Source organism: Papaver somniferum, chromosome 1, assembly GCF_003573695.1.
Source record: "Papaver somniferum cultivar HN1 chromosome 1, ASM357369v1, whole genome shotgun sequence".
Lineage (NCBI taxonomy): Eukaryota > Viridiplantae > Streptophyta > Magnoliopsida > Ranunculales > Papaveraceae > Papaver > Papaver somniferum.
Genome location: NC_039358.1, coordinates 107,325,794 through 107,349,978, shown reverse-complemented (window position 1 = coordinate 107,349,978; position 24,185 = coordinate 107,325,794).

The window sequence follows — 24,185 nt, the reverse complement described above, 5'->3', positions numbered from 1 at the left end:
TAGGTCCAAATCGAGGACAACAGAGAATCATCATCATTCCTCAACAACTCGATTAAAACTTATTCACAGACCTCAACTTCAGCAGTTCATCAATTTACAGAAACCTTCAACACATCCACAATCCTTGATCATCACTGATCCCACACAATTCTCAGCTTCCCTCCTACAGATCAACCCATCTCCCTCTTTGTGACCGAATTGACTCTGGAACGGCCATTGACTTGGTTTAGGCTGGAGTCCTATAGATTGATCTCTCGAATCTAAGCACTCCCTTTGCAGTGCATCTGTGTGAGGTTCAACAGTTTGCTCGGTTAAGGAGTCTTGTCCATACTCTCGATTCTTCACTTTCCTAAAAAACCAGCAAACCGTTTTTCTTCATCCACAGTTAGTGATCAAAACTATAAGTCTTGATTTCTAGTCTACTATAGCTTAGGTCTCGGACTAGGATAGAAAGTGTAGTTGAGCTCAAAAACTCCATGGCAATCATCATACAAGACGAAGGACTACTCAAGGAACCGGTGGATCTTCATCGACTAAAAGGTATGTGGAGACTTGAACTTATCTATCACTCAAAAGTCTATTTATCTCCTATCTTGAGACAAAAGTCGTTTTTCTATATAGACTTAGATTATACACATTTTCTATTTCGAGCCGAGTTTATCTCGCCTATCTATTTCTCGAAATATGTGTTGGTAAGCTTTCGCTTTATCCAAGTTCATCTTTACCTAGTGACGAAAATCATGACAAGTTCCAATCACTTTGAAAATTGCTTACTTTGACGAAAAATAGTTTGTGAATAACAACGTCCTCTAAGAATGTTTCAATGATTGAAATGAGAGAATAGATAATATAACCATTGGAGGATATAAGCATTGTTGTGGAAACACATATATGTATAAGTCCTTATTCCTTGAACCGAAGTTTGTGAACTTTGTTGATCAAGAGAACCGGCATGGTGGCGTGAGCCAAGTCCGCGAACTGGCGGAAGTACTCGTTCCGAGAAATTCTGCTGGAGTTTGTGAACTCCATCCGGGAACTTAGGTCTGCGAACCCAGTCCGCGAACTTGAGTAGGTTATATCTAAAAACGATGTTTGTGAACTTATTCTTATATACACTAAGGAATGCAAATTGCAAACCATGGTTATATAGTTCATGAACAATTCGAGTGAATCAAATCGTTTTTGCTTCAATTGTGGCTTGTGTAGTTACATAAGATTTCCTTAGAATTGAACAACTCTCTAACTAGTTCATTTGAGTCACTTGAACTAGTTATGGTGAAGAAGAATATGGTTGATATGAAAGTGATCATATGGCTAACCATTTGGTTGACTATTGTTGAACCAACAAATATACAAGTTTGGATACGGTTACACAAGCCTAGAAACGTGCATTTCATTTGTGTGTAACAAGCTAGTTTTCGATCTAACGGTTGAAAGATATTAGCTTGAATCTAATCAGGTTTTCATCTAACGGTGAATATTGAATGCTTTGTTACAAAGCTAACATTGATTGCAAACCCTGATTTGAAAGACTATATAAGGGAGAACTCTAGCAACTAGGAAACCTAATCCCCACACCTTCTGTGTGATAGTAGTTGTGCTAATCTAGAGTCGATTCTCCTTTATCCTTTGGTTTCTTCTTCTAAACCAGGTTAACGACTTAAAGACTTCATTGGGATTGTGAAGCCAGCCCGATACTACTTTCTCGTAGTTGTGTGATTTGATCTTGTTGTTTCTATCGTACGAGTACAATTGTAATAATTGGCTTGAGATTGATATCTCCGATGGGAAAGATATAAAAGTAGTCACAAACACTTCGTCTCATCGTTTGTGATTCCACAATATCTTTTTTCGTTGCGTTGATTAAGATTATTGTGAGGTGATTGATAATACTAGGCTGTTTTTCGGGAATAAAAGTCTGGTTTATCAATTGGTTCATGTTCACCTTGATTTATCAAAAGATGGAACAAAACTCGTAGGTATATTCGTCGGAGACTGATTTATCTATTATCGTAGACTTTTCTGTGTAATACAGATTTGTTTATTAAAGTCTTCGACTTTGGGTCGTAGCGACTCTTAGTTGTGGGTGAGATCAGGTAAGGGAATCAAGTGCGTAGTATCCTGCTGGGATCAGAGACGTAGGAGCATAACTGTACCTTGGATAAGTGTGAGATTGGTTGGGGTTCAACTACAGTCCAGACCGAAGTTAATTTGGAGTAGGCTAGTCTCTGTAGCGGCTTAATACAATGTGTGTTCAATCTGGACTAGGTCCCAGGGTTTTTCTGCATTTGCGGTTTCCTCGATAACAAAATTCTGGTGTCTGTGTTATTTCTTTTCGCATTTTATTTTGTTATATAATTGAAATATCACAGGTTGTGCGTTGTTCAATCAATTAGAATATCCGACCTTTTGGTTATTGATTTAAATTGATTGACACTTGGATATTCGTCTTTGGTACCATCCAAGTTATCTCTCTAGTATTTGATAAAGACTCACAATGACGCCATCTTCTGGCCCATAAAAGTTATTGGGGCGAGAGAGGAAAATAATCATGCCAGAAGCAAGAATTGATCTCGCGACCTGCTGCTTGCATTCATGCCTCGTGACCAATTGAGCAAAATCTCACCCGAAGCATATTATTTTTTTATTTTTTGCTCTCTCATGCGAATTTTTTTCTCTCCAAAAAATTGGCGAATTTTTTCTTTAGGGTTTTCAACTTTCATCAACGTTTTTCCTTCATTCTAGATCATCTTTGGTGATTTAGGATGGGGGAAAACCCTGATTCAAACGTGAATAATCATGGGAAAAATAAGGTATCTTTTGCTGATTTGGTTAAGGGTAAAAAACCATATATGTTAAAAGATTCAGATTTATTATCTCTTCCTGAGGCGTCAACATATCTTGAAGAACCAGCGTTGGATTTGCCTACTGATCGTACTCAAAAGGGACGTGATGTTTTTCAGTTCAGTCTCATTGGGAGATTGAACTTTAAGGGTTTAAAACTTCCTGATGTTCAGAAAAGCTTGGAAGAACAATGGGGTTTTGGTGCTGGTAGATGCAAGCTAGTTCCAATGACAAAGGGATTTTTCATCATAAAATTAACTTCAGTTGAAGACAAGGAACGTGTATGGCATGGTGAAACTTGGGTGATTCAGAATCAACAACTTAGGGTTTTCAATTTTTACCCAAACTTTGATCCGGAAAGACAACATACTACACGAGCATCAGTTTGGGTAAGTTTCCCTTGTTTATACATTGAGTTATGGACTCAGAAAATTCTTATTTCCATTGCTAAAATTATTGGGAAACCGATTGCTATTGATCAAAATACTTTGGATCATGATGTTGGAAACTATGTTGCTGTTTTGATTGATATTGACTTTGCTAAGCTGATTCCTAAAAGAATTCGCTTGAAAGCAAATGGAAAGGAGTTCTGGCAGTATATTGAAATTCAGGATTTAGAGAGCATCAAGTATTGTACTCACTGCAATTTTATGGGCCATAAATTTGAAAATTGCCTTGATGCTCGTAAAATATTAGGAGGTTCTACTGCTGAAAAGAAATCTTCTAGTGAGAGTATCAAAGATGGTAAAGTGGATAAAACGGCCAAATTTGTTTGGAAGGAAGTGCGGAAAAATTCCCATGATGAGCATGCAAATAAAGTCAGTGAAGATGTTGTTGTTGCAAGAGATAATGTTCAGTCCGGGAAGGAAAATTTGATAGATACAGCATCAACTATGTCTATACAAAACATTGATCCAGTTCAAGAGAATGTTGAAGATAGTCAGTTGGAGGAGCAGCTCGACAAAGCTTTCACTGAGTATCGTGAAGCACAGATGAAATTGATAAGATGTAAAAACAATATTGCAGCCAGAAAAGATCTTGCTGCATGTGACAATTCAGTTCATGCAGTTCATGCAGATGTTCCGCCAGAGAAAAACAATTCTCCGTCCGTGCAAAATTTGGGAAATTTCGTGTACAAGCAAGCTAATTCTCAGGGCTTGAATGCAACTCCAAAGCCTATACATAAATCAAATTCCTACAAAAGAGACCGTACAAAATTTGGGAACTCAGCAAGTTTCCGTGTCCAAACACAATTTGGATACTTCCGTGTCAAACCATTCTTCTCAGGGTATGAATACTAAATAGTTCGTGACCAAGAAGAATTTGGAAACTTATGAGTCCGTGACCAAGCAAATTTCTGGGATGTCCAAGCAAAATACGGATAGTCAGGATAAGTCCGTATCCAACACAAAATCCAGTTTGGGAGTTAATAACGCTGTTTTGGTTAAAACTGTGTCCGTGGCCAATTCAAATTCTTCTTTGGAAAATAAAACCGTGCATAATTCAGCTAGTTTGAATGTTATTTCGGTTGAAGGCAAGACATGGTCCAAGCAAAATACGGGAGTTTCCAAGGAGTCTGATACAACAAAAGATGATTGGAAAACAGTAAAGAGTAAGAGCTCCCCAAACAAAGGTACTCCTTTTAAATTTAAATCTTTTGAAACTCCTTTTGTGGATGAGCTTTTTCAAACAGATTCAGTGGTGAATAACAAGTATGGTGCTCTAAAATCTGAGTTAGGCCTTGCTGTATGGGTTCGAAAGATTGGGGTGAAGTTGATGCAGATATTCTAGCCAGGAAACAAGCTAGAAAAGTGGCCAAGCAAGCTGCCAAGATCAAGGCTATGAATTCAAAGTATAATGAGGACAGTCCAAGCCGTGAGCATAACAAAGATATTCAAGCAGGGTTGGAGGAAAATGTTTTTGATATGGGTAATATTTTGTCTAAGGAGGAATTAGAGGAAGCAAGTACTATTCAGATTGATGAAGTGCGTGCTAAATTCATTAGAGATCCAGCCTTTAGACAAGATTATTTCAAGGAAAAAAAGGAGCAAATGGATAGAATGTCAACTAAGAAGAAAGCTCAATCTCCTATTAAGCTTGTTCCAGGTGGTAATTATGCTTTAGAGGAAAATGAAGAGGATTATGGCTATGATGATTATGAAGATAAATACAAGGATCCCTATGATTTAACTCAAATAATTGATGATCTCATTCCCAAGAAGAAGAATTTTAGAGTTGGAAGACGAAAACGTTTTTAATTTCCTAGTTCTCTTCTTTATGCTAATTTTTTAATGTTTAGGAGCTTATTTTATGCGTTTTTAGAGTTTTTTTGTCCCTTTGGTTTATGGGGGTGGGGAGGCCTAGAGCCTCCAATTTTGTAATTCTTGTAATTACGTTTTTTTGCTTTAATAAACTATTTTGACCTAGCAAAAAAAGAAAAAATAAAGACTCACAAATTTCTATTTGCTTGAGTATATATCAAATCGAGAGATTGAGATATAAACTCTTTGATATAATTTTTATCTAGATTGAGTCTGACTGTCTAGTTGATTCTCTAGAAAGTATATTGGAGTTTGTCTATACAGATTGCTAAGCAAAATATTGGGTGTGGTTGTTGTACCCCCGCTTTTTCAATTTCAATCGTTTAGGCTTACAAAATTTCGGTGCAATTGCGGTGCTTTAATGTCTATGTTATTTCAATTACTTCCGGTTGAGGTAAATAATTATGCAAGTTGATTTATTTGGTTTGTATGAATTGTTTATGGCTTAACAAAGCAAAAGGCTTTCGGGATGAATTGTTTAGTCCAATTCGATTCTGGATAAGAGAAACTAAGTTAATTCTGATCTTAGTTAGACTTATCAAAGTGGAGGTTTCGGTTATTCAAGTCTAATCGAATGCCTTAACAAGAAATGCTAGTTAACTAACCTAGTACTTGTCTTGTTTAAAAGTGAAAGGTCTAAGTTATATGGATAATTAAAGCCTAATGAAAAAAATAAAGTTAATTCTGATCTTTATTTTGGTCTTATCGAACAAGCGATTGTACTTGTGCAATCGGTTTAGAAAAGGAACTAAGGTGCTTAGTCGATTTTTGGTTTGCTAAACTATTAGGGAAAATTGCTTTGGGCAATTGTTTCCTTGGTAACATATCAAAACAAAATTACTTTGTAGTTTCGGTTTTGATATTGGTTATCAAAAATGTTGTGTGGAACCCTCGTGCTTAACTCTTATAAGTGTTGCAAGTATCTTTGTAAGATTTGTAAGATCCTTTCGGTTTGTTCTTTTATTTGCTCGTACCTTTGTCATTTTGTGACAAAAAGGGGGAGAAATATATGGAGTAAACAAGTGATATTGATATTGATTTATATTGATTTGGTATCACTAAAGGAAAGGACATTGGTGCTTAAACGTTATATCTAACGAAAGAGTAAAGCATAAACTAAGGAGGAGTAGCATATCATATTGATAACGGAATAACAAAGACGTGCGGATTGAAAATCTACCTATCTTACCTTTATGGGGAGTATTAGCTTTGTTATTATAATGTCAACAGCGACATTTATGAATTGAATGTATACAGGTTATTGTGTTGTTGAATTTGGGAATCAAGCGTATGTGTAATGAATTCTTGTAATTTGTTTATCCATATGATATAAGAGTTTTGTCACTAAAATTCACAAAGGGGGAGATTGTTAGAGCATAGCTCGGTTGAACCCACCAAGCGTTGGTATGTCAAGTTTGGTTGTCATATTTTAGTGAACCAAAACTCATTTAAAGAGTCGCTTGATTAGTTACCAGAGTCAACTTCGTATAGGTTATCTTGAAACTATTAGGATATGAGACATTACAAGTATTACGTGAAGACTTGAAGAATGTGAAGAAGTAGGGATCTACAATGACGACATCATCTTTCCACTTGAGGTTAGTAATATTTGACTTGAAATGTTTCATTCCCTAACGTATCTTTCAAGTCGTGCATATTGAAAACATAACTGCGAAGCTGTGAATGATTATACTCTAGTTAGGCATAGTATTAAGGAATACAATACGAAGAAGTATAATGCTTATCTTTTGAACTTCGTATATAAGACATCGACATAATCGTTTGAATGTTATTGTGATTATGTACGGGTATGAGGTGAAGATTTCGTCCTAGGAAACAATGTTTTACATTCGTTTAAAGGAAGTACATTCATAAACTTGTTTTGTGAATTGAAAAGGAAATCGCTAGGCTTATCGGTATTGTTATTCATTGCATATCTTTTGAATTACCAATATGTGTGTTTAGTATAACTGCTCATGACTTTCTTATGTTCTTGGTAAAACTATTCACAAGGCCCGACTTATTGGTATGACTTTTATTAGTGAAACCGATCTTAAGTAGTCACCTGACATGGTATGATCGATTTGTTGTAATTGGTATGACCAAATCTATGCAAAGGGGAACCGATCCTAGTAAGAGGTGCAACCGATCACAAAAGGGGAATCGATCCTTGTAAGAGGTGCAACAAGTTTCTAATTATTGGGAACCGATCCTATGAACATGTGTAACATGTTTTTAGTTATTGGGAACCGATCCTATGGACATGTGCACCAAATACAAGTTAGATACCATATATATGTTGGAACCGATCCTAGTACCTAGTCAACCAAGTTTTGGTAACTAGCATGACTAATTCTAGTATCCACATGGAGGTAGAACCGAAACTTGTTTTGGTAGAACCGTGAAACCCATGTTTGGTGATTTGATAGGATAATCAATCACATAGTTCTTGGAAGTCAGATGAACCAATTCTAAACTCGTTTTGGAAGTGTGGCAAATCGGTTCCAAGATAGTAAATATGAAAAAGGATTTACTAAATAAAGATGTCGACATATTTTGAATATGTGCAGTAACTCTTATCTTTTATTGTTCAAAGATATTCCTTAATAGCAAAAGGATAATCCCGGATCGAAATAAATTTAGAATCTTTTAATTAAGGTTTTTAGTTTTATATGCTTTTAATTTCCAGCAATTAAAATGCATATCTTTAGAAAATAGAAATTGGTAATATGCATTTACTAATTGGAGATTTTCTACCGAGATTTCGGTCATTATTTGGACAAAGCATTTCCAGGAATTATGGAAACCGAATTTGGAAATATATTGCATATCTTGAGAATATTTTCGGTTTTGGAAATTCCTTGGTGTCCAAGCTTCCTTGGTCTATAAATATTGAAGTTTGCATTTCAAGCAAACTAATCCTCAGAGCCAGCAAAACTACCTAATTGTGTTGTTACTGATGGAGTCGCCTATTCGGAGAGGAAAGTAACCTAATTAGGCGAAATCTCTTACGGCCGCTCGGTTTAAAGACTTCTTTGGGATTGAGAAGCTCTATTAGTACCGTTGGTAGGAAACTAGATAATTGCAGTTTATTATTAGTTTTCGATTGATTTGATTGACTAACGGTTGTTGAACTTTGCACCTAGTTTGTTTATGCTTGAGAATCTTCTCTTCTGATATAAGATTCACTCAAACTGATGGTGGATTTTCGACAAAGGTCAAAATCGTAAAATCATGAAACTGCATGTTTCTGACCCCGCTTCAGGAACACATGTGACGATTCATATTTTACGGTCTGTGAATCGTTTCACGATCTCTTATCGAGTTCCTCTCAGAGCCATGATGAATATGCTTCTCGAAAGGCCTCCCACTAGCTGAGTATTCGATGCTACGCATTTTATCATCCCCTCTATGTATAATAACATGATTGGGCGTTCCTCCTACATAATTGTTTGTTGAGAGGGCTTAACGCCTTCGAGACGGCGGCGATACTCGTTGTTCCCTGACTACATAGAGAGACCCCCCTCTACATAGAAGAACGATTGGGCGGTCCTCCTACATAATTGTTTGTTGAGAGGGATTAACGCCTTCAGGACATCGGCGACACTCGATGTTCCCTGACTATGTAGAGAGACTGTGTATAGATTCAGGCGGCTCTCCTACAGAATTGTTTGTTGAGACTGTGTATAGATTCAGGCGGCTCTCCTAAACGCCTTCCGGACGTCAATAACGCTGCACGTTGTTCCCTGACTATGCACCTTCCAGAACGAGTATGATGCTTCAACTATCTCATATCTCGATTCTACAATATATTAATTCTACCGTGACATTCATCCACTGAATTCCTAGAAAATAATTTATTTTATCTCATTACTCTGTTCCGTGGCTGATCCCCGACTGATTCCATGGATTAGTAATAGATAACTAATTTATCTCATTACTCCGTTCCCTGAATTCCCCGACTGGATTTCATGGATTAGTAATAGATGCACAATTTATAATTATTACTCCATTTCATGAATCATTCTCCACTGAATTTCATGAATTAGTAATAATTACTCAACAATCGGGCATCTGGACTATCACCGAGTAAGCCCCAATGAAATGGTGCAAGTGTACTCAACAATGATGCACGAACGTGCACCCAAATGCACGAACGATCATTCAAAAATATGGACAAACGAGGAATCCTACACAAAACAGGAGAGAGAAAATAATAATAATAAAATAGAAAAGAGGCGCCTAGGGACCGGGCCCGCGGGCCATGCCGCCGAGGCCGGTCCCTCATGCCTCTTCCTTTATTTTTCTTATTTTATTTATTTTCATGAACACATGAAAACTCATTCATTCCAGCAACTTTCCTTGTTTGAGCAAAACTCACGGTTTCTCCATATTTTCACGGTTTCATGAAAAATAATAAAATAGGGAAAGGTGTTGCTGGACCGGGATACCTATCCGACCGGCCATGCCCTAGCCGTGGCCGGTCCCACACCTTGCAATCCCTTGTTTTCATAATTATTATTTCCCTAATTTCATGAAACTCCTCCGTTTGAACAAAAATCATGGTTTCTTCATATTTTCTCAAATATTGCTCAAACCATGAAAAAGCCAAAAAGTCAAATGGTCATATGACCGACTAGGCTATTCACGAAAAATATTAAAATATTATTATTATTTTAATATTCTCAAAATATTGATCGAACGAGCAAAGTCCTACTTGCTCATTCGAACAAAATCAAGAATTTCAGTCAAAGATCAAACTCTTCTGAAAATCCAAGATATTGCTCGAACGCACACCAGAAAATACCAAACTCTCAGGATTGATACGGACGTTATGGTGACACGGGCATACTTCCTTGACCGACCAAGGCCGGCGCTAAGGCTGGCAAGGAGTCGGTCCCACACATTCTTATAATTTTAACCTAATTTGCTCAATTGCTCATATTGGGTCCAAACTCTTTCCAACCAACTTGGAATTTTCTCAATCGACTATCAGCTGGTCCCACACCACCAAGGGCCGGTTCTATATGCCCTCTGGTCGGTCCCTCACTTCTCCATAATTAGGTTTTATCACCTAACGCTTGCACAACCATTATTCTAATAAATGGTCAACACCAGCATTTGATCATTCTTTCACCAACCGGTCAACTAAGGACCCTGGTGCATGCTCTCGAGCACTTGGGAACCACATGGGCGTCCATCATCCCATGTGGTCGATCCCTCCCTCACTCATGACCAACTTTCAGCAATTCATCTATTGACGAACAATTTATCAAAAATTAGGGTTTCGAAAAAATGATCCGCAAATCATTATTCTGAGCAAATTCAAACACTAATAAATTTATGTTGATCCAGCACCAACATCTGGATTAATTATATAAGATTTGGTAGTCTACCAATATTTACAATTAATATTTTATTGGGTCACATTACCAATAAATAATTCGTCGAAATGAGCAATACTTGCTCAGTTGCTCGAATATTGATCCAACTATCAATATTCAATAATTTATCGATATTCAGTAATTCGTCAAATTGAGCAATACTTACTCAGTTTCTCGAATATTGATCCAACTATCAATATTCAGTAATTCTTCGAATTGAGCAATACTTGCTCAGTTGTTTGAATATTGATCTAACTATCAACATTCCGCCGAATATTACTCAATATTCAACAATTCGTCAAATTTACAATATTTGCTCATCTGAGCAATATCAACATTTTTTAATCCATGAATCATTGAGCTTTCGTTCATGCTCAATTCAACAAATCCTAGACTCACTGTCTAATCAAGTCAACGACTGAGTAATCCAATACACGTCTGCTTTGCAGACTCCACGTTCGTGAGACATCAATTACGTCACATGGAGGATATCAATTAGGGTTTGGTCTGGCGGCCTACAACACGTGTGTTCATCCATGATGAGAATGTGAATAAGTCGTGCAAGCGGTCGAAGAAGTTAGCAAAGTAGTGGGTCGACGGTTAACTAAGTCTCCATACGACCTGGAACCGGTTTCACCACAATCTCCCACTTTCCCACTCTTTCACTCAAGAAACCGTCACACTTACAGGATCAATGTCTTTAGTATTCTGACAATATAAATAAGTTCAAAATCGATGATTGAAAAAATCAACATTCGTCTGCACACAAGTCCTCTCGATAAAAACTTATTTACACATATTTGCAGAAACCTTAAACACATCTACAATCCTTGATCACCATTGATCCCACAATTCTCAGCTTCCCTCCTACAGATCAACCCATCTCCCTCTTTCTGACCGAATTGACTCTGGAACGACCATTGACTTGGTTTAGGCCGGAGTCCTACAAATTGATCTATCGAACTCAAAGCACTCCCGTGCAGTGCATCTGTGTGAGGTTAAGCATTTTTCTCGGTTGAGGAGTCTAGCCCGGACAGTCGTCTCTTCACTTTCCTAAAAACCCAGCAAATCGTTTTTCCCCATCTGCAACTAGATCGAAGTTTCGACGGGGGTCTTTAGACTGTTTGTAGTTCTAAAGACGTCTTGTGATAATGCATTGTTAACAGACTCCGTCTGTGTGTGATTGATCACAAGAGATTCAAGTTGATTCTGTATAGGACTTTATTGAAGATCAAAGAAGATTTGAAGATAAAGAATATATTTGGGTTCATAATCTTTGGTGTGCACAATACTTGTTTCGGCTGGAAAAGGATCCAACTATAATCGGTTTATCTTTGCGATAGATTGGATTGATTAGTTGAGTAGATCGAAATCAATACAATTCTTTGTGATTCAAAATATTGATTGCAAAATCTTGACAATTACTTTGGTAATTGTTATTGGATAGATCTAAGGACCTGAAAAAGGAGTTTATTGGGATAAACGGAAGAGCCTTTTGTCGAACTCATATTACTTGATTGAAAAGAGTTATTACCGAACAAATTTGTTGTTCCTTTACTGTTTGGAATACGAACCAAAGGAATTATTCCAAGTGCGTGACTTATTGCAAGTTGGAGGCGCAGGGATACAGACGGAACTAGGTGAACTATAGGTTTGGTTGCTTGGTTTCAATTATACGAAGTTGGTTTAGATTTTGTATAGCGGCTTAATCCTGAGAGTATTCAATTCTGGACAAGGTCCCGGGGTTTTTCTGCATTTGCGGTTTCCTCGTTAACAAAATCTTGCTGTGTCTTTTACTTTTCTATTTCCGCAATTATAATTATTTTATTATAATTAGAAGTGAAATACACAAACATTAATTCTTATTTACATGATAGCAATCCTATTCTGTTTGGTTAAGTCCGAACCTTTTATCAAGTAAACATACTTCGTTGTTGTATTGTCTCAATCTTGTATCCATAGTCAATCACACAAGTTATCTTGTTATTGTATTGTCTTGATCTCGTATCCATTGACGATCACACGAAATGTGAACCCATTAGTTGTATTGTATCGACTCAGTCCATATACAATCACTTTCAGAGAAAGGACTTATAGGTGTAAAAGTTTTAGATTGAGGTATATTTGGGTACCCTCGTCTTTTCAAATAAACTTTGTAGCTTCTGATCCATCATGCTTGATTTCCTTGGCTTTTCAACTTCCTTGGATTCTTCGTTACTTCAAGTCACCATCGATTCTGAATGTGTTCAACTCAGCATTATTGTTGTTGAAGATCCGTAGCAATAACAATATGTAACAATGTATATGTTTTCGTATTATTATTCAGTGTCATAATATTATTGTATAGAATCAAAGTCCAATTGCATCACAACTTTGAAATAATACTGTGGTAATATGTATCACTCCCCCTTAGTCAATACTTCCATCTTACAATGAAAACCACTCACCCTTACATAATGATCCGTAAACCATATGTATGTAGTGTGAACTACCAAATAATTCTCATTCTTTTTGTCAATATAAATTGGCAAAGGTACGAAAACTACGGGATCATAATGAAATTTTCACAAAGATACTTCATGACTAAAAGAGAACATATCAACTTTGTTTCGATGATTTCACATAATCGAAACTTAGTGTATTCATCAAGGAGTTTATAAAGATACAAGATAACTCCTACAATATTCCATAGCCGCACTCCCCACAAAGATAACTCCTACAATATTTAGTGTGAACTACTGAATAATTCCCCCCTTTTTGTCAATATAAATTGGCAAAGGTACGAAAACTATGGGATCATAATGAAATTCTTAAAAGATAATTCATGACTAAAAGAGAACATATCAACTTTGTTTCGATGATTTAACATAGTCGAAACTTAGTGTATTCATCAAGGAGATTATTAAGATACAAGTTAACTTCTACAAAATTCCACAACCTCTCTCCCTATAAAGATATGAAAATTAAGCACAAGTTCATTTAAGAACTCTCCCCCATTTGATGTCATTCCCAAGAGAACAACATGAGCGACCTTACTTTTATGAGAAAAGAAGGATTCTTTGGACGCGATTTGATAATGTCCAAAATATCATCGATTAAACTAATCACAAGGGAACCTTTATGATTAATTTAACCGGAAATCACTAAACATAAGAAAACTTACGGAGTCAATAATACAGTACTTTCACATAAAAGTGGATTAGGTAAAGATTAATACTGCGGAACTTTCTCAAAAAGTTCATTCTATCTTTTATCAATATTTACTTAAAGACGTGATAAACTTAACTTTTGAGCATATATGAGATAACCACAGTTCACAAACGTAAACACATATATATCTAATAAGATATTTGCAATATATAAAAACATTGCAAGATGAAAAATGTTGGAAATTGCTATGTGTAATCACAATATTTTCTATACCAAACCCAAGTTATCCTTGTTAAACATAAGAATAAATTCTCATAAGAAGTTTCCTAGACAAAACCAAAACCTAAGAGAAAACTGAGAAACTCAGACATGGTCAGCAATTAGATATCGAACAAGAGCAAGATCATCAGTTGCTTTCTTCAGCTCAGCTTTCAGAAAATTAAGGTTCTTTGTTGTAATGGCAAGTTGATCACGTACAACCGTAAAATCTCGGAGAAGATTTCCAACCAAATCATATGACATCTGAAAGGGTCTATTGTCTTCATGATCGCATGCATAGTAACATGTTATGATGAGAGGATTCTCATAAAACTCAACAGCCTATCCATCTTCAAATTTGTCTTCCTTTTTGCTTTCATTCATCGTGCAGTTCATGATATCACTAGAATATTTCTTGAGATTACGGAACGTACATATATCTAAGAGATCAGGAAATCAGTCTTATATATATATGTTTTTAGGAATAAAAACCCTAGAACCACATATAGTTCTTTCCAAACAATTCGGTGTTGGAACCATACGTCCGATCATGAACCTAGTAAATGGGCCGCTCGTGAACATGAATAAAAATATTTAGTACCAACAAGCCAATGGAGCATAAAACAGAAACATGTTTTAAACTGATTATCAAAAACAAGTTCTTAACTTTAGACGAACATCTTAGCTCAATAAATAAATTTAGAGCACGAGATATTTATTGTTAGACAACAAATCAACTGCCTTTTATAAACTATTTGAAGAAAAGACTTATTGAAGCTTCTTATTGCTTGCAACAAAGAGTATTATTTAACAAAAAGTTACTGATCATTAAAGTGTGTAAATATTAACTGGAGCAAGGCTCAACAGTAATATGATCATTTTCTTTTTATATAGACCGAAAAAATAGGACATGTATAACAAAGACCACTTTGTCAAGAAGATTATATCTTCTCGAGAATCCTGTGCATCCTCACATGGTCTCAATGGAGGATGCACAGTCAGACGCAGTCAAGTTGTCAGATGATGAACATTTTTCTCATCAAATACGTCGACTTTCTCTTTTTTTCTTTATTTCTTTCTTGAGAACCATCAGAAAAGTAAATACAGTTAGTCTCAAGTGAATCAACAAGAAAAGGACAAGAGATACATGAAGTTGCTGCCTTCTTTGCCTTCCTAATGCTGCGCTTGAGTCTATTGATACTGGTCTTGAGTTCCGAAACATGACTATTGATGTGAATATATTCAGGAATGGATGAGCCTTTCAATCCAAAGATTTCTTCAACCATATATGAAAAGTTTGAAAGATTTTCCTTTTGCAGAAACGTCTTTCGTCTTATTGGAACATAAAGACAGTCATCTTTCCTTAACAAATTATCCCTTTGAAAATTGTTACAATTGTGAAAAGATTTTGTATTACCTTTACAAACAAAGGTTGGCTCGTCACAGCACTTTCTTTGTCTAAAAGTTGGACAGTAATAACCAGTAATATGAGATACAGGTTTGATCACTTCTTTAGACATCCAAACAAGAATGTTGTGAAGTTTCTCATTCCATAAACGAAAAAGACATCTCCTTTCAAGGTGACCCTTGTTTCCGCAATAATGACAACTGAATGGAATGCTATTACCTGATCTCATGTGAGCTGTTTCTGGAGGTTGACGAACCTTTTTCTTTGGAACTTCAGCTGCTGGAGGTAGATCAATACTTTTTCCATCAATGAGATTCTTCTGTTGGAAATTGCTATTAGCATGAATAAAACTAATCTTAATAATACTTGGAGCGTCTATTCTTTTATAGACCATACCTCGTGTATCATGATGTTTTTTACATGTTTCCAGCATAGTAGATAATTTGGTTGAGCTAGAGCTAAACCTTTTCAAGTCTTCTTCCAACAGTTTAACCTTATCGTGAGCAGTTAAGTCAGCCTCTAATTGTTTTTCTCGAGAGAGAAAAACGTTTTCTCAGTTACTGAAGCAACTTTGTTGATAGATACACATTGCTTCTGATTCTACAAGTTTTTCTTTCAAAACAAAGAGATTTCGACGAAGAATCTCACATTCAGAATTTTTTGAACGCACATCTTCTTCTCAATATTTAAGAAGGGACTATAGGAGATTATATCCACAATCATAACCCTTTAAGAGTTTTCTTTTTTTTTTCTTGACAGAGAGGAGTCAGAAGCTCAATCATACATGACGTTGACTTCTTTTTCTTTATGAGATGGTCAAATAGCTTCATATATTGTGAGACTTCCTCATCAACATCATTTTCAATATCTGAATTACTTTCATCTGAAAGTTCATCCAACTGTTCCTCCAGGCGTGATTCCCAGTTATACACAGTTTTAGGCAATGATAATGATGTGAGAGTTTCCCCAAGTGAATCCAAGCTTTGACCCAAGTCTGATCGTTTCTGAACTGGTGATGTGTCGTCGGAGATAGCGCTTCTGTCCTTTTTTTTTGCTAAATCCATGTTGTATTAATGAATAACCAATATGTACAAAGTGTTCATAAGAAAAGAGGTCAGAAGACCCCAAAAACTTACAAACTACTTGAATCTGAAATAAACAACATTAGGAAATTCTAATGACAAAAGGAAATCAGGCCTTTCATCATAATTTAAACCTTCACCATTACGAAGATAACATCCCCTTTTAGCCATCTTGTCTGCTGCAAAATTAGCCTCACGATAAGTATGAACAAAACGAATAGAGTCATAATTGTTTTGTATTCTTCTCCATCTGTGCTTGACAAACCAAGGAAGATTTGTACCCGTCAATGTCTTAATTGTTCCCATTGAATCAGAACGTACAACCACTTTTTTAACATTCCACTTCATATCCCACTCCAAACCAACAATAATACCATAAAGTTCAGCTAAGAAATTAGTAGTAGAACCCAAACCAATACTCATAGCACCCAAAAAATTACAATCAGCATCACGAACAACAACACCAGCTCCAGCTATACCCGGATTTCCTTTGGCTGCTCCATCACAACATAATAAAATTTCATCCCTATTTGGCGGACTCCAAAAGCACTCAATTGGCTGAACCTGCTTAACCTTCCTATGCATCACACGGAAAAAGTTCAAAAGATCCAAGTCCGTTGTAGTATTATGCATGAAACCCTTCAAACGACCAGAGTATTCACTAATCAAATAGAACACTCTCTTCTTAAAAAAATGAATGCTAACAGAAGAATTCTGAAAACATGCCATATTTCTTGTTTGCCATAATTCTGAGCGAATCACCAAAATAGCTAAAAGCCATAAATCTTTGACAATTCTACTTCTACCGTTTGCTGATTTATATGAATTCACAATATCATAATAAGGTGTTAGATTAAACAAACCTGAACACCACTGCCAAATTTGAGTTGCAAACGTACAACTCCAAATAATATGCTCCAAAGATTCTTCCTCCATGTTGCACAAGTAACATTTGTCGGCCATTTCAACTTTGAATCTACTCCTGATCTTGTCTTGAGTTGCACAAACCTCACGACATATCTTCCAATTCTGAGCAGCCAATTTGGGATGAATTTCTTTCCTCCACAAAAGACCATAAATTGCTGATTTTGGATACGCCCTTCTAATGATATTTTTTGCTGAAGAGACTGAAAAGTGGCCATTCATCTCCGGCATCCAAACTCTACAATCATTCCCTCCTTGTAACAAAGGCAAATTTGAAAGATCCACACCCGCACGGACCAAATTCTGAATATGATCTCCCTGCATCATCCAAGCATTATTAACAATAATATCACTGACCTTGACATTTCTGTCCAAGTCAGTTTCATTAAGCATATCAGCAATACACTCATTACCATACCAAACATCAAAATAAAGAGATGTAGACCTCCCGTCCCCAATTAGAACCTTGGTATTCTTGTCAACAATAGAATGAATCAGCTTCATGCCCGGCAAAATAGAAGAATTCACCCCATAAAGCTTTATACTACCCTGCTTAGTAGTAAATTTCGCCCATAAGAAACGAGCCCATTTCTTGTTAGAAGAACGAATACTCCACCATAGCTTCATTAGAAGAGCCTTATTAGTAACAACCATGCTGGTTATACGAAGACCCCCTTCCTTCAACGGAGAGCAAACCTTTGGATATCCAACAACAAATTTCCTTGCAACTTCAGCATCACCCGACCAAAGAAAATTACGAATAACTCTTTCAGCCTGTTGAACAAATTTTCTAGGCCATTTGTACACCGCCATGTTGTGAATAGCATAACTCGCTATCACTGAATTGATAAGAACAACTCTATCTTGAAAAGAAAGTAACTTACCTTTCCAAACCGAAAGTTGTTTCTTAATTTTCTCTATCACATTACAAATGTGATGATACTTAACTGCTCCAGGCATAATTTGAACTCCCAAATACCTGTCCGGAAAAGTAGTAACTTCCATACCCAGTAAATTAGTGATAATCCCACAGCGACTCAAAGAACCACCACCATAATAAATCTTACTCTTTTGACGACAGACAGTTTGGCCCGAGGCACTTTGGTATTTACCAAGCAAAGCAAGAAGGTTATGCAGACTCTTCATATTGCCTTTACAAAAAATCATAATGTCATCAGCAAAGAAAAGATGTGTGGGAGAAATACCTCTTTTGGAAAGCATAGGCGTCATCATCTTCTCAGCAAACAACTTTGTAAGATTTCTACTAAGAACATCTTCAATCAGAACAAAAATAAGAGGAGATAAAGGATCACCTTGCCGAAGACCTCTATTGATTTTGAAGAATCCCTCTGGACTTCCATTAAGAAGAATAGAAATCCTTGCTGAGTTAAGAATAGCCAAAATCCAAGAACACCAATTTTGAGAGAAACCATACCTTCGAAAAACCTCTAAAACAAATGACCAACTAACCGTGTCAAAAGCTTGAGTAATATCCAGTTTCAACCCCAAATTGCCATCCTTACGTTTGGTTTTCAGATCATTGATCATCTCCGACGCCACAGTAATGTTTTCATGAATGTTCCTCCCCTTCATGAAAGCAACTTGTTCTTATGAAACCAAATTATCAAGAACACTCCCTAGTCTTGTAGCTAAAATCTTAGTAAAAATTTTAAAGAAAAAATTACTAAGACCAATAGGCCGAAAGTTTCGAAGAGTGTTGGCTCCTCTAACCTTGGAAAGAAGAATAATAAGACTAGAATTAGCACCATGAGGAATGATTTGCCGCTGCCAACAGTACGTGATAGCTCTGACAAGGTCATATTGCACCACGTCCCAACAATGCCTATAAAAACAACCAGAGAAACCATCCGGCCCTGGCGCACTATCCGCACCCAAATAAAAAACAGCATTCTTAATCTCCTCCATAGTAGGAATTTCATCCATTCTCTGACTATCCTCCACCGAGATGATGTTATGATCATAATTAAAAAGCTCCTCATCAATAGGAAACTCATCACCATTAAACTTTGACTCAAAAAAAGAAACCGTATAGTCTCTAATTTGATCACAATCAGTAATAACAGCCCCATTATCATCCACCAACTCCGAAATCATATTACTACTCCTGCGCATTCTGATATTAGCATAAAAGAAAGAAGTATTACTAGCTCCCTCCAAAAGCCATTTATTACGTGATTTTTGCTTTAGCATAGTAACATGATGAGAACGAATTTCCTGAAGAATAACTGAAGCCTCCTTGGCAGAATTCAGCTTAGTTATATCCTCTGGATCCTCATCCGAAATACGAAGAGCCACTTCCATAGTCAATTCAGCTTGTTTTAGCTTAGCAAAAATATTGCCAAAAACATGTGAATTCCAATCCTTCATAGCAGCTTTTAACCTCTTGAGCTTGAAAGGAAAAATAAAAGCAGGAGATCCTGTAACCGGTGCATTCCAACAATCACTTACCATTCTCATGAAATCAGAATGAGCAAACCACATCTTCTGAACTCTAAAAGGAGCTCGTTTCGGTCTAGTATTAACAAAAGGAAAGCCAATAAGAGTAGAATGGTCGGAAACTTCACGGGGAAGAGCTTTACACCTCCAATTCTCATACTTAATAAGCCAAGCCTCATTAATCAAAGCTCTATCCAGCTTACAAAGGATTCTATGAACACCATATTGCCTATTAGACCAAGTGAATTTAGAACCCAAAAAATCAGCTTCAAAAAGATCATTATCATCCATCCAATCACTAAAATAATTGATGACTGAAGTACGTGGTTGATTGCCTCCTTTTTTCTCCTCATAACGCTTCTGTCCATAGAGTCAGATTGCTACAAACAAAAATTTATGAGGTCTTAGCATGTTTTCCTGCTCTGATACCAATTGAAAACGCGGGGGTATAACAACCACATCCAATATTTCGTTCGGCAATCTGTATAGACTAAACTCCAATATAATTTCGAATGAGAGAGAAAACCAGACGTGGTTCCTAGGGTTTTGAGCGTTTTTTTTTACAATTTTTTTCTTCAATCATTAGGTTTAATGATGGTTGAAGGTACTGTTTTAGCTGTTATGAATGAATCATCAACCCAAACTTTTGATGAGAAGGTAAGAACACGTCAAACTTTGCAGCCTACGACAGTAGATGTTAGTAGTTTACCAAACCCAACGTTAATCAATGGAGAACCATCTTTGGTAATCCCATCAGAGTTTTATCAAGAAGGTTGCAAGCCTTTTGAGTATAGTTTTATAGCAAGGCTCAATTTTACGGGTCTAAAGTTTCTTGACGTGAAGAACAACTTGGTAACTCAATGGCAGTTGAACCCTAATGCTGTTAGGTTTATGTCTATGAGTAAGTGTTTCTTTGTTGTTATGTTGCATGATGAACAAACAAAGGCTAGAATCCGTAACAAGAAGTGGTTTGTGAATCAACAGGAGTTGCGTTTGATGGAGTGGTACCCAGGGTTTGATCCAGAAAAAAAAATACTTCCCATGTAGCTGTATGGGTTCATCTTCCGGGGCTTCATGCAGAATTGTGGACAGAGAGATCATTGTTATCAATAGGGAAAGCTGTTGGTAATCTGATTGTGGTAGACCAAAGAACCCTAAATTTAGAGTTTGGCAGTTATGCGTCAATCCTAGTTGATGTAGATTTTGCAAAACACATTCCTAGTAGAATTCTACTTACGACTGGAGGTAGGACTTTTTGGCAATATGTAGAGATTCCGAAGCATCCTAAATTTTGCCTACATTGTAACATTATTGGACACAATGAAGGTGAATGCAGGAGGAAGCCGAAACCAGATGAAACCTCAAAAGGCAAGGAGAAGGAGTTAGAGAATGATCAGGATTGGCAAGCTGCTAAGGGTAGAAAGCGATCACGTAATCGTAAGAAGCATAATATTCAGGAAGGAACAAGTGGTATTGAAAAGTCTGCTGAAGCTGGTGTAGTTGCTAGCATTGGGGTTACAGCGTAAGGTGAAGGGGTGAATGCTATAGATGGTGAGGAGGTTGATGATGTGGTTACTGTTGGGGAGAATGCGGTGAGTATGGAAGATACTTCACAGCTTGAGGGAGTGTTGGCGGATGTTGAAGCACAACTTAGTGAAGTGTCTGGAGTTGTTGAGGCAGCTAAGCAGGCACTCAATGCTAAACGTGCATTAGCTAATAGATTGTTGGTAAAGGACGCCACAATTGCAGCTAAGTCAGGAACGAGAGATGAATTGGCAAGAACTAATCTCTCTAGTAATGATAAACATTCTGTCAATGAGTCTTCTGCTCGTTTTATGGATACAGTCTTGGTGGATACACCTATGTGTAATGCTTTGGTGGAGAGTAATGTGGTGGTTACCACGAATAAATTTTTTTTTTGACAGCTGAGTTGGGGCTAGGAAAAACAAAGCAGCTTTCGGATCAAGAAGAGGAAGAGAATTCAGATGGGGAGCTAACTCCAGAGAGAGCCTCAGCTGGTGTCAAGGGGGCTAGATGGTCGGAGATTCCAGTTGAGAAACCAAAACAAATTAGGAAGCCAGGGCGTGTTCCGAATCCAGCTAGTTCTCAGCAAAGTTCTTCTCAGAATTCGCATAGTGCTAGGAGTGCACAGCATGTGCACAGTTCTAGCCAACATAAAACTTCAGAATCCAAGTCTGACTCGGACACTGAGGTGAATGATCTGGGTATTAGAGTGCGCAAAGGTTTCTCTCCAGTTATTGAAAAGAGGGTTCCGCCTAAGAATCCTAAGTTATCTTCTAAATCAAATCTGCTTGGTTCCCAATGAGAGTTCTATATTGGAATGTCAATGGGGTGTCGAAGGTGGAGGCTGGTTTGAAGCTGCGTGAATTAGTTAGGGAGTTTAGGCCGGTTATCATTTGTACTGCTGAGCCAATAATTCCATATGCTGATGGTGTGATGCTTCGTCTAAATTTAGATGGTTTTGTCAAAAAAGCAATTCATAATTCTTCTTCTGCATTCATTTTTTTAAGAAGAGAGTGTTCTATTTGATTAGTGAATACGCTGGTCGTTTGAAGGGTTTCATGCATAATACTACAACGGACTTGGATCTTTTGAACTTTTTCCGTGTGATGCATAGGAAGGTTAAGCAGGTTCAGCCAATTGAGTTCTTTTGGAGTCCGCCAAATAGGGATGAAATTTTATTATGTTGTGATGGAGCAGCCAAAGGAAATCCGGGTATAGCTGGAGCTGGTGTTGTTGTTCGTGATGCTGATTGTAATTTTTTGGGTGCTATGAGTATTGGTTTGGGTTCTACTACTAATTTCTTAGCTGAACTTTATGGTATTATTGTTGGTTTGGAGTGGGCTATGAAGTGGAATGTTAAAAGAGTGGCTGTACGTTCTGATTCAATGGGAACAATTAAGACATTGACGGGTACAAATCTTCCTTGGTTTGTCAAGCACAGATGGATAAGAACACAAAATAATTATGACTCTATTCGTTTTGTTCATACTTATCATGAGGCTAATTTTGCAGCAGACAAGATGGCTAAAAGGGGATGTTATCTTCGTAATGGTGAAGGTTTAAATTATGATGAAAGGCCTGATTTCCTTTTGTCTTTAGAATTTCCTAATGTTGTTTATTTCAGATTCAAGTAGTTTGTAAGTTTTTGGGGTCTTCTGACCTCTTTTCTTATGAACACTTTGTACATATTGGTTATTCATTAATACAACATGGATTTAGCAAAAAAAAAAAAAATCTTCTTCTAGTTCTATTGGTAATCTTTGGATACTTTGGAGTGAGGATATTGAAGAGCCAGTGGTGCTAAATAGCACAAGACAAGCTGTTACGGTGAAAACTGAAGGAGTCTTTGTTTCTTGTGTTTATGCAAGTTATATTCAGGTGTTTAGAAGGAGATTATGGTGTCAACTAGCTGCGGTAGATACTACTACTCCTTGGCTGGTAATTGGAGATTTTGATTGTGTTCTTCGCAATGAGGAGAAAAAAGGAGGTAGAGAGGTAATTTCTTTTAATATTAATGAGTTCAGTGATTGGATGGAGGATAATGGTCTTTTTGAGGCTGATTCTTTGGGTTATAAATTCACTTGGACTAATGGTCAGTTGGGAGGGAGAAGAATTATTAGTAAGCTGGATCGTGCCATTATCAATGAGCCTTGGTTAAATAAGTTTTCGAATTGAAGGTGTAAAGCTCTTCCTAGGGAAGTTTTTGATCATTCGACTCTTATTTATTATTATTTTGTGGCTTCTAGACCGAAACGTGCTCCTTTCGGAATTCAGAAGATGTGGTTTACGCATTCAGATTTTATGAGAATGGTTGAAGCTTCTTGGAGTGCCCCGGTGTATGGTAATCCTGATTTTGTTTTTCCCTTCAGGATAAAGAGATTGAAGGTGGCTATGAAAGTGTGGAATCAGCAGGTGTTTGGTAATGTGAATGCAAGGCTAAGTCAGGCTCAATTGAGGTTTGAAGTGGCTAGTAGGAATTCTGATGAAGACCCATTTGACACTTGCAAGCAAAATGAGATGAAGGATGCGTTGGTGTTGGTTAATGAAGCACGTATGCAGCAACATATTATGTTGAAGCAAAAATCTCGAAATAAATGGATTTTGGAGTGTTCGAGTAATTCTTCTTATTTTCATAGTTCAATTAAGACTCGTAGAAGTTCTAACATAATTTCGGAGTTGGTGAATGAGGAGGGGTGTATTATTAAGGAGCCGGACCAGTTAAGAGACCATGTTGTTTCTTATTATGAAAACAAGTTCAATGGAGTGGATGAGCCGATTGATGATAGTTTGTTTGGGTATGAGCATAATTCAATCTCACATGAGGAAAGGATGA